At 39.6% G+C, this 9847-nt stretch overlaps 1 protein-coding gene across 6 annotated transcripts in view; it reads left to right on the top strand.

Moving 5' to 3' along the window:
* The first annotated feature begins 1295 nt into the window (after positions 1 to 1295).
* Positions 1296 to 9847, top strand: part of thrb (thyroid hormone receptor beta) — a 133912-nt gene continuing 125360 nt past the window's right edge. For 2 of the 6 annotated variants that reach the window (XM_037794890.1, XM_037794887.1), the window contains exon 1: positions 1296 to 1714. The gene's annotated coding sequence lies outside the window, so the exon portion shown is untranslated. Of the gene's footprint in view, positions 1715 to 3417; positions 3492 to 9847 lie in introns of those variants that run through there. The other 4 variants (XM_037794880.1, XM_037794891.1, XM_037794881.1 and 1 more) reach the window with 4 other exon arrangements.

Below are 9847 nucleotides of genomic sequence, written 5' to 3'. Positions count from 1 at the left end.
TTCACCGCCGCCTGGTGTGAATTTGCCGCAAGGTAACAAAAACACAATGATTGTTAGTGTCAGGTGGTTATACACTAATGTAAACATAGTTATGAATACTATATTTGATTTATGCTCATAGATCCCCCGAAATGCCACAAATTGGCCTCTGTGTCCTTCAGTGCTCCTAACGGCATCTGCAAGATTTCACAGACTGGAGGAAAACAACCAATCAGAGCCAAGCTGGAGTCTGTCGTCTCTGAGCAGCTGTCAATCATTCACAAACTATGTTCAAACGATCAAATATCAAATATGAATCAATATTATGTTACGGTGATGCCTATTCCTTTCCTCAAATGTTTTCAGAAACATTTTGTAGTGCACGGTTTAGCTGTAAAATGAGAAAGTTTGTGACCCGGCAGCCATGTTGAGAACAGTTCAAGGCCTATATAAAGGAGGCTGGGTCACGCGTCTCCAGGGGTACAACACATGCGCATTAAAATCTCGCCTGCATTCGCCGAAATTGAGCCAATCGCAACGCACGACCGCAGCTTCTGTTACACTGCGCATGTGTTATACCCCATACCCCAAGACCCATGTCTGCCCGTGACCCAGCCTCCTTTTCATAGGCCTTGGAACAGTTGAGGAAATATCAAGCACCGCCCACCAGCCGTAGCACAGCCAATAGGAACGCTCTCTCTCTGAAATGACCTGTGATTGGTCAAAGTGTCCCGTCACGGGCTAGATTTTCTAAAGCCTGTAAACAGAGCCATGAGGAGGAGCAGAAGTCTAGTTATCTCTCAGAACACTTGAATTACAATATGCTGAAAGATTAGTATGGAATTTTTGCACAATGATGCCCAAAATAATCTGCCTACTGAAGCTTTAATCAATATATCAATCAAAATAATAAAAAGTAATAATAAAAATGATGAGAATAAAAATATATAAATGTGAACAAATATGAATTAAATATTATTTTATTGCATTTAAATGCATTTCATATCATTCAAATTTAATTTAAATATCACAATAAATAACATAGCTTTGCACTTAATAATAATAATAATAATATCATAATCACCAAAATCCTCCCTCCTGTATTTCCATGACCACACACACACACACACACACACACACACACACACAGTAAGTTGTAGCATGTTTTCCTGCCCTGTCTGCATGTTACCAGGCCTGTACTGTCAGAAACAACCAACCGCCATCGAAAAAAAAGAAGAAAAAAAAGAAAAACTTGGGAGTTAGTAATAAGGGCGAGGCTTATGTTGTTCGGTTCCTGTCTGTGATTCGTCTCTCTCTGAATCCCCGTAGCGAGCAGTCGGAGCGCTACAATTGTCACTTTCGTTATATGGTGTGTTAGCCGCTTTTTAAAAGGTTTGTTTTCGGGCTCCATGTTGAAGTTTTTTCTGGGCGTCCAGAGAGAGCTCAGACTCCCGCAGCCGCACAGACACTGTTACAGCCCAGACTGCACTCACACACAGAGAGATACGGTGCACACACACACACACACACACACACACGCACGCACGCAGCAGCAACCCAGCTCGCCTGATTTGCACCAGCGCGGCGGGTCATTTCAGGTTAAACCCTGGCGCTCTGGCGCTGTGTCCCGCTCACTGGAGCCGACGGAGATCATCACTGGTTCCACTGGAGGAGGAATGCACAGGCACTGGGACTCCCAATAATATTTGGATAGGAGCTTCGTCTTGCATATGCGGTATGTTTCTTATTTTTTGGGGGTATTTTTGACAGCAGTCTAGCCAATGACAGCCTCTCCAAAAAAAAAACAAAAAAACGGGTGGGCTTGTGACAGTGTTACAAGCTACATGGCCGCCTCCTAAGTCATTTTAGGACAAGTCATATTAACATCACCACCAATGTGTTATTTTTGAAGGAAAAAATATTTGCCGAACTCCATTGGAAATATGTGCAATTCAATGCTGCCTTGCTAATAGGCAGACGGTTCGCACCTGGGTGAACATGTTTCACACCTTTCTGGATTCACTTGAGTCTCAATGACAATTCGGGGTACAATTTATCCAGCAAGCTGCACTTAAATACTGTGATAATTCAACTTTATAATATGTTAACACTGCTCCTTTACAGCAACGATTGGTGTGTTTTTCTCGGAATGAGATAGTAGGAATAATAAGAAATGATCGAAAAGTTTATTTTTACATTACATTACATAGATTTAGATTACATTTCTGGTGTGTTTAATGACGCCGAATTGAACACTGGAAAGTAATAGTTCAGAAACATGCTTATGAGTTGTTTTATTGGGTTGTTAATTTTCACAAGAAGCGAGAGCGCATTAAATTGTCACATATTTGGGTCGAGGTTCTGAGAGCAGCTCGTATCCGGGCTAGCTTTTTATGAAGACTTGGTTTAGTTGTCGTTTCCCCTCAAAGCCCAGGGCATCCTACCAGTTTATGATACTTCTCTGTGCCTGGAATATGTCAGATATATATATTTCAGCCCCCACTGTGTCTGATGTAACCTTTGCTTTCGTTTTGGCAACTTCACTTGAAGGACTCGATCAACATCTGGCAATGCAGGATAAGCAATACTTTCCCGCCGTGCATTTAGTGACCTTAAAGGTTGGACTCCTGAACACCAGCCTACAGTTCAGTGTATCATTAACATTGTACAAACTGTTTGCCAATGCTTCATTTGACTAAATGGGTATAATCTTTGAGTGTAAAGTTAACCAGGCCTATTTACAAATCATTATAAACTGTCCTTTTTTGCCTGGCTGTAGTTTTGCAGTACGATAGGTGACATGTTACCATATAAGCATAAAATGATGCCTTCAAAGGCTGTCAGAAAATACAAGTGTACTTGCGCATGAACGAACCAGCAAGGTGACTGGGAGTTTTTTTCTGTCTCTCTCTCTGCATGTCGAGATGTGAGGTTTAGGGGATTGATAGCATTGAAATGATGACTTCAGCTAGTGTTATTAGTAATATTTATAATATGTATAAAAGCACATAGTTCTCTTCAGTGCCAAAAACAGACAAATGACTGGAAATATTAATATGTATTACATGTAAAACTGATGATTTACATTGATTTAATTGTGAGTGATTAATATAACCTTACAATCAAGTATCATACCATGTGTTCATTTTAAGTAAATATTGCATTCAAATTATGTGAATATGATTATTTTTCCAAGATCTATTTTGACATTTTTATATTTTTTTTGATTCACAGTGTCTATTTATCTCTACACATTCAAAGCCTAAATACATGATGCATTGTTGACTTGTCATTTTTATATTCTCAATGCGTGACAAGTCATATTTAAGCTGCATCGTGCAAAAAGGGAGTTTCCAAGGAGCTACTGAAGGCAGCATCAGTTCTCAGCTGAGGGTATTTAAGGTCGTCCAGCTGCCTGTTCGCCACTGTTTTTTGGGAGCCTGTGTATGGAAGTCTATTGATGTCAAAACAAAGTCAGATTTGGATCAGCCTCGGAGAGCGCACGTTCATGGGTTTGTAAGAGCAGAATTAGATATCAGAATCGTGAGCGTAACAGACAGGGCTGTCGAGGTGAAGGTGATAATGATTGGCTCAACAGTGCAATATGTGTTATTATTGCTTTTTTTTTGTTTTTTGCAAATTACGTTATTTATCCTAATTTTAGTGCTGTAAAAATAAGCTTTGTTAGGATATTATTAGGTATATTGTTGCTTTTTAAATGACAAAGATGACATTTTTAAAACTAATTAAATACTTGGTTATTCTTAGAGCCCCCCTCCAGTCTATTTTGGCATTTCTATGATATTTCATATTTATTTGAGTCATTTCCTGACTAAGTTGATTAGCCACATTGTTTGCCAATTGACAAATAACTGACATTTTTGCTCACAGTGTTAAAAAAAAAGAAGGAGGTTGGTAAAATGGGAATATGAAGTATGACGTAATAGTAGGAGCTGCAGGTCATACGTCATCCTCCAAGCTCGTTCAGGCGCACTCATGCTCGTTTGTGTCTGAGCAGCAAACCGATAAATCTGTTTATCTGTCAGTTTGTCTTTCTAGTTAGTTAGCTAGTTAGGTGTAGTTAACTTGCCCAACTTGTCGCATCAACTAACTGAGGGTTTTCATTTTATTTCTAATTTCCTCCACCTTAATTTAGTGTGTTTATTTTCACCATGGCGGCATTTGTGTGTGCGGTGAACGGGTGAAATCAACGCAGTGGATTACACAAAATCCCACCGGCAGAATTAACACAACACACTGACGGTCACTCCCACTCATTCACTTCTTTACCGTCTCCTGCTGGAGATAAATTAACGGAAAGCAGACCGATACCGGAGGTTTGCGGGCCTCAAACAAGTCCGAACGATGGTGAGTGCACAACTTTCAGCTCAAGAGAAAACCAGAGTAAAGTCCCGTCTCAGTGCAGCCCGGTGCGGTGTCGGTGCTGGAGCTGAGGCGAGAGCTGCCGGTGCTGGTGGGCGGTGCACCTCCAAAACATCCCGAAACTGCATTTCAAATGGTGGACCTTGGCACACATGTCTATCTGGTACGCTGTGGCCGGTGTGCGGTGGTGCGGCTCCTCGGTGCAGCAGCAGCAGCCAGACGGCCGCCTCACCAGGAGGAGGAGGTAAAAGAGAGAGAGTGAGAGAGGGTCGGCGTGTTGCGCTAATTCTTGTCTCATTTGTCTGATGAACAGTAAATTAATCTAAACTGGTTTCATCTAAACTGGGTTGAAAATGACGCAATCTGGCTGCCATGGTAATAAATTACGTCTGACTATTAACCACACACCCATTCTCTGTTTGAGAAAGAAGGTCGACCAAAAAACAGGAAGTAAAACTGGCTGGAGGAGGGCTTTAGCTGCAGAACACAGAAGGACAGTGAGGCGCAGCAGGGTTTTTTTCAGTTAGGACGCTTTAGTTGCGTCTGGTTGCTATGATACAGAATATCAAAATGTCGGCACAAGGTAGAGTAGCTGCTCTGGATGAAGGGTGAACTGAAGCACGTAGGGAGAAAAGCGGACCTGCTGCTGCATGTGTATTAATTTTTCCTCCGTTGTTGTTGTTGTTGTTCAGTACTTGTAGTCTACATGCAGGATGTGGTGGTTGATCATTGTGGAGTTTTACCCAAAGTTAAACATTTTTCAACTCTCGGCAACCAGAAAAAATATCATATGTGATATATATATGATCTAGTTTTTAATCCATTATGGCAGAGTTATTTTAAATTAAAATTTCAAATTAATCTAAAAGTACTTTACTTACTTGCCTACTAGCTATATAAAGATAATAATAATAATAATTACATTAACATTATTTATATTTTAATTGTCGATTATTTTCTCAATTAATCGATTGGTTGTTTGATATAGAAAATGGTGAAAAAGGTCAATCAGTGTTTCCTAAAGCCCAAGCTGTCTTGTTTTGTCCACAACTCAAGTTTACTCTCACAGAGGAATAAAGAAACTAGAAAATATTCACATTTAAGAAGCTGGAATCAGAGAATTTTAATTTTTCTTTTTTTAAATGATTCAAACCGATTATCAAAATAGTTGCCTATTAATTGAATAGTTGTCAATTAATTGATTAATCGTTGCAGCTCTAATAATATGTTTATTTCGTATAGCACCTTTCATAGAACACGATTCAAAAACTGCTTTACAATGATACAAAATAATAAAAAAATAAAGCCATAAAACAGTTAAAGCAATAAAAACAATCAATCAAACAGATGTAAAAAGCACAAAACACAAAGTGACACAATCATAGCTTCATGTTAACGTCTATTCGTAATGTGATTTCTGAACCAGATTTAGGGTTTTATTATTTACACTTTTTCTGTTTCTGCCAGAGAATATTATTGGAACCATTATGAGAGGAACATTTATGAATGAGGCTCATTGTTTCTGCCCTCAGAATTCTAGTAAGCCTAATATGTGTGGTTGGGTTTACTGTGATCTGATCCGATTCCATGTGGGACTCAAAAAACTAATGGTTCAAACAAATACTATAATAATAATAACTGCTGTCAAAGTTAACGCAATAATAATGTGTTAATGCAAATTCTTTTTAACGACACCAATTTCTTTAATGCATTAATGCAACTTGCGGTTTTGTTGTCAACCATGTCATACCAGCTTGTCGGGAAGCAGGTTAAATAACGCTCCAAAGTTACGCTAAATTTTGGCGAGGAAAAATTGGCATGACCATTTTCAAAGGGGTCCCTTGACCTCTGACCTCAAGATATGTGAATGAAAATGGGTTCTATGGGTACCCACGAGTCTCCCCTTTACAGACATGCCCACTGTATGATAATCACATGCAGTTTGGGGCAAGTCATAGTCAAGTCAGCACACTGACACACTGACAGCTGTTGTTGCATGTTGGACTGCAGTTTGCCATGTTATGATTTGAGCATATTTCTTTTGCTAAATGCAGTACCTGTGAGGGTTTCTGGACAATATTTGTCATTGTTTTATGTTGTTAATTGATTTCCAATAATAAATATATACATACATTTGCATGAAGCAGCATATTTGCCCACTCCCATGTTGATAAGAGTATTAAATAATTGACAAATCTCACTTTAAGGTACATTTTGAACAGATAGAAATGTGTGATTAATTTGCAATTAATCGCGATCAAGTATGGACAATAATGTGATTAATCACAATTAAATATTTAAATCGATTGACAGCCCTAAATAAAAATAATAATAATTATTAGAAATGGACACTTCACGTTGCTGGCTGATGTTTTTACATAATTATTCTCATTTTCACAGAAAAACATTAAAATTATGGTTTGATTTTTGCGGGGATCTGTACCAAACAAAGATGTTTTCTTAAGCCTGTAGAGTATGATTTGTAGGTTAGGACACCTCTGCAGCACGAAAATATTTAATTGAAATGATATTTTGATCCACATTTCACCTTTAGCAAATATTACACCTCCTGCGGTTTTGCAGCACGCCATATTACGATTTTGATAACATTTTGATTAAAGGGACTCTATGTAAGATTCAGAAATTGCTTGTCAACAGCAACACCTGTGGCTGTTAAGTCAACGAAAGTCAGCGTCCTGTTGCTCGCGCTTGTGCTCGCTCTAAATAGATACGAACGAGCATCGCTCAACACAGTGAGGCGACACACGTCAGCTAAAACCACAATAGCACTCTATATTTCACCTGCTTGGCAGTAATGTTAGCTGACCAGACGAAGGTCTCTCCATGAATCAATACTGATACTGTGTTTCCTGCTTCAGACTCCCGACAGCGGTCAGAGGAAACAGGGGAGACACCGGAGGTTTGGTCAGAGACGATAGCGTTTCTTGCTGCGGAGCCCCGTCACTTCACAAGACACGGGAAACCTCTGTTGGTCTGGAGGAGCTGCAGCATTTATTTCTGCACAAACGTCCATTGTACATTCTCTAGATATTCTCAGAGCTAAACTAACTCTTCTGCAGTGTGGAGTGGGCGCACGCATGCACGTGAGAGGTCTAGCGAGTGAGAACGAGCGCGGTGTGTGAGTGAAGGCAAGCAGGCAGAGCAGAGGGGCAGAGACTCTGGTCCTGGAGACCAAAGCTACGGTCTCCCCTGTGTCTTCTGGTCGTGGTCGGGGGGCTTAAGCAGGAAGAGTGGACACTGATTTGCAAGACGGGCTTCGCTAGATAGAACTTTGCGGTTTTGGTGCTTCCGTGTAGCTTGTGTTGGAAGCCGTTTAGACGCCGACCTGCAATGATTGTAAGAGTGTAAGTGTAAGAAGTTACAAACAGTACCTTTATTTGTGCAGCCCTACTTGCTAGTCAGAAATGGAAATGGTAAGCGACCTGTTGCTATACCTCAATTACTAAGAATCCAAAGCACTTGGAGAAAATTGAGAGAGCAGACTCAGAAACGAGAATTTTTCTGCTCATACGAATCGGTGCCTACATGTGCGCTGATGTGTGTTGACTTGCAGACTTGGTAACAAACTCAGAATTAGTTTTGTCGTCAGTGTACTTTAATGCTTGTGTGGACAGCTTCAACTCACAGAGCAGGCTCCTGTTTGCAACAGTGCAGCGTACAGTGTATATATACATATATATTACTGCAAGTTGCACACAGCAGTTGTTTTTACAAGCATGTAATTTGTGTACATGCAGTAAAATGTGAGTATTGAATGTTCAATACAATTACCACTTTGATGTGTTTGTTGGAACTTGTTGGGCTGCTAGATAGACGCCCCACCCCGATGATGACAGCTGTGAAAACAAGTCTGGACTCCTAATAGGGGAAAAGCAGTGACATCAGAACATATTAGAGTAGGTGAGGAGGCACGAGTTCAACGTGTTGATTCCCCAAAGACTGGGTCGGGACCCACAAGGTGGGTGACAGGAGATTTTATCAGGGTCGCCAAATACATTTCTCAGAATTTCTCTGCAGTGCACCTTTGAGCCAGATGTGAGAGCCTGAATGTTCCTATTGTTCTGATAATTGTAGCCTACTTATAACATTAAATTTAATGTGAAAGGCTAGCGTACATTCAGTTTGTTTTACTGATGAGAGGAAAAAAACGAGAGCCTGTTAACTCCGCCTTTGGGCTGCAGCTTATTTTCATTGTCGATTAATCTGTTGATTATTTTCTCGATTAATCGACTAGTTGTTTGATCTATAAAATGGTGAAAAATGTTGATCAGTGTTTCCCAAAGTCCAAGATGACGTCCTCAGATGTCTTGTTTTGTCCACAACTCAAAGATATTCAGTTTACTGTCATAGAGGAGGAAAGAAACCAGAAAATATTCACATTTAAGAAGCTGGAATCAGAGAATTTAGACTTTTTTTTTCTTTAAAAAAATACTCACACCAATTAATCAATTATCAAATTGGTTGGCGATTAATTTAATAGTTGATAATAAATCAATTAATCGTTGCAGCTATAAGAAGAACCGTCACAATTTTATTTTTGCTTGAAAAATGAGTCAACAAATAATCGCTAACCAAAATAGTTTCCATTTACTTTTCAAATTATTTTTGAACAATTGAGTAATTGGTGCAGCTCTCTGCAGTCAATTATCAACATAGCTGGCGATCAATTTAATAGTTGACAACTAATGAATTAATCAATTAATCGTTGCAGCTCTACCACAGTGATCCATAAAGATTTGAATGACTTCTTGGCACATAATAACAACATAACATAACAACATAACAACAGACAATGCAGTGAATTTACACCATTAGGTGTGTCCCCTCTATTTCAAGTTATATAGAAGTAAGTTATATAATAATTCACCCCATGTACAGTTGTCATGACAGAGGAAATTAGCTATAGAGACCAAAACCGTGTTTTATACCAGGCTGTAAACATGTTTATTTCTGCTGTAGAGTTGGGCCTTTTAACATGGAGGTCTGTGGGGATTGACTCCCTTTTAGAGCCTCAAGTGGCTGTTTGAAGAACTGCAGTTTTTGGCTTCACTGCTCAGAGTGATGTGGACTAAAGGACCGGTTCCAACCAGACCATAAAAGTGGACTTCTGCACAAGCAGATGATTAATGGCATACAGTACGTAGGGAGGTTGTTACCTGATTGTCCTCATGCATTCAAATAAAAGCCGCAGCTTTTTGTAGGCATTTGTAACGTCATGTTGTAGGATATAATTAAGTAGTAGAATTAGAAGTATTATGATACAAAGCACAACCAAAGCCAGTACTCCAGTACTGCTGTAGTTTATAAAGCCGTTGGCTATGGAAGTTGGCAAGTGTGTGTTTGCAGACATGCTCGTAGTTGTACCGGGCTGCTTTATTGTTCTTATGGAAGATACATTCCTAAGTGAAAATGGTCTGGTATGAATTTATCTGATCTGGTTGTCTTGTTACACTAACTTACAGTA

Source organism: Sebastes umbrosus, chromosome 15, assembly GCF_015220745.1.
Source record: "Sebastes umbrosus isolate fSebUmb1 chromosome 15, fSebUmb1.pri, whole genome shotgun sequence".
NCBI lineage: Eukaryota > Metazoa > Chordata > Actinopteri > Perciformes > Sebastidae > Sebastes > Sebastes umbrosus.
Note: the sequence above shows the minus strand (reverse complement) of the source record. Positions and strands in the feature narration are given on the sequence as shown.